Raw genomic sequence first — 1,894 nt, 5'->3', positions numbered from 1 at the left:
GAGTTACCGAAGATGCTTTCCGATTGAGATTCTGATGATGGTTTGTTGGAAAAACTTCCCCTCGCTAATTTTCTCACTTATTCACTCTCTCTCTTTTGTCGTTTCTAATTTTGATCTCTTCTCTCTTTTCTACTATCTCCCTTGCGTTTGTCTCTTCCTTCTCTCGCGTCTCCCTCCCTCTCCACGTAATGTGGTGTATATGAGAATTGAGAGGTGTATGTTTGTGCGCAGTGCGTTAGGGTGAGAATTGTGAGGGTGAGCTTTTGTGAGTGAGATTGTGTGTATGAGGTGTGTATTCTCTTCATTCACAAGAAAATGGAGGTCCCCTTTTGTGCCTAATTCTCCTGTGGGCCCCTTTTATGTAATTGAAAACCAAAAAACCAAAATTCCTTTTGTGTTATTTCCTTTATGGGAAGATCAGTCCCTTTTTTTAATTTCCCCTTCCCGTGCCATTTTTCTATTCATTCCAAGGCATAAAAAATGTGAGGGGGGTTTAGTGGGGTAGGTGAGGTAGTTAGGTGAGAGGTGAGGTGTTGTTTTTTAATTGGAGGGGTAAGGGTTAGGTGTCTATTTTTTATTCTGTAGGTTGTTAGGAGAAGATAAAATTAGTTAGGGTTGTTAGCTTTATTTATTTATTTATTTGTTTGTTTGTTTATTTATTTTTGTGGAGAGATAATTACACGGGGGAGGATACATGGTAAGACGAGGGTAAAAATAGATAACTTGGATTTTCGGGAGGGACAAAATTAGGTGTCTACATCATGCCCCCTTGGGATGTAAACACAAAGTGTTTTCAAACAAAGTAGTAGACAACGAGACCAAATTTTGACCCGACCATTATTCAAAGAAAGAAATAGAAGGAAGGAGGGAGACCAAGTCTTGATTTAGGACATCCTACCTACCCAAGTTATGAGGGAGTCAAGTCGCAAGTACCTTAAAGGATTGGATGAAGATGGACAATACCGAGTTGGAGAGTCGAGTGAGGTCCCGTCGAGGTTCCGATCGCGGCTCTGTCATTACATCAAAAATGAAAAATTACAAGAGTTAAAAAGATAAATAAAATTACAAAACTCCTATCTATGCAGCTTCTTTTGAGCTCTTGACTTGAGTTTCATCACCTTATTCTTCAGACGGGCTCCTGACTTGCAATTTCTTCAACTCGTTGACTACTTTCAGTTTCTTCACCCTGTTCTCCAGGTGGGCTCCTGACTTGCTATTTTTTAATTTGTTGACTTTCAACTTATTTGCCCTACTCTTCAAGCGGGATCCTGACTTACGATTTCATAAACTTTCGATTTCATCACCCTGTTCTTCAGGCGGACTCTTGACCTTCAATTTTATCACCATGTTCTTCAGGCGGGCTCCTGACTTTTAATTTCATCACCCCATTCTTCAGGCGGGCTCCTAAAACCAAAATCAAAACTAGAACGAAAATTAACCAAAATCAAAACTAGAACTAAAATTATCCCACACAAAGATTATCATAACGCGGTATTTTATTTTTGAAAGCGTGGTCCCATTTTTCAGGAGGGTCCTGAACATAAAATAAATTCTCATTTTCCATGAGGGTCCTGAACAGAAAGTAAAAATCCCATTTTTCAGGAGGGTCCTGAACAGAAAGTAAAATCCCATTTTTCACGAGGGTCTTGAATATAAAGTAAAATTCCATTTTTCAGGAGGGTCCTGAACATAAAGTGAAATCCCATTTTTCAGGAAGGTCCTGAACAGAAAATGAATTCCCATTTTTCAGGAGCGTCCAGAACAAAAGTAAAGTCCCATTTTTCAAGAGAGTCCTGAACAGAAAGTAAAATCCTATTTTCCAAGAGGGTCCTGAACATAAAGTAAAGTCCCATTTTTCAGGAGGGTCCTGAACAGAAAGTAAAATCCCATTTTT

The sequence above is a fragment of the Capsicum annuum genome, chromosome 11 (assembly GCF_002878395.1).
Source record: "Capsicum annuum cultivar UCD-10X-F1 chromosome 11, UCD10Xv1.1, whole genome shotgun sequence".
Taxonomy (NCBI): domain Eukaryota; kingdom Viridiplantae; phylum Streptophyta; class Magnoliopsida; order Solanales; family Solanaceae; genus Capsicum; species Capsicum annuum.
The sequence above is the reverse complement of the archived record's forward strand: the minus strand, read 5'-3'. Positions refer to the sequence as shown.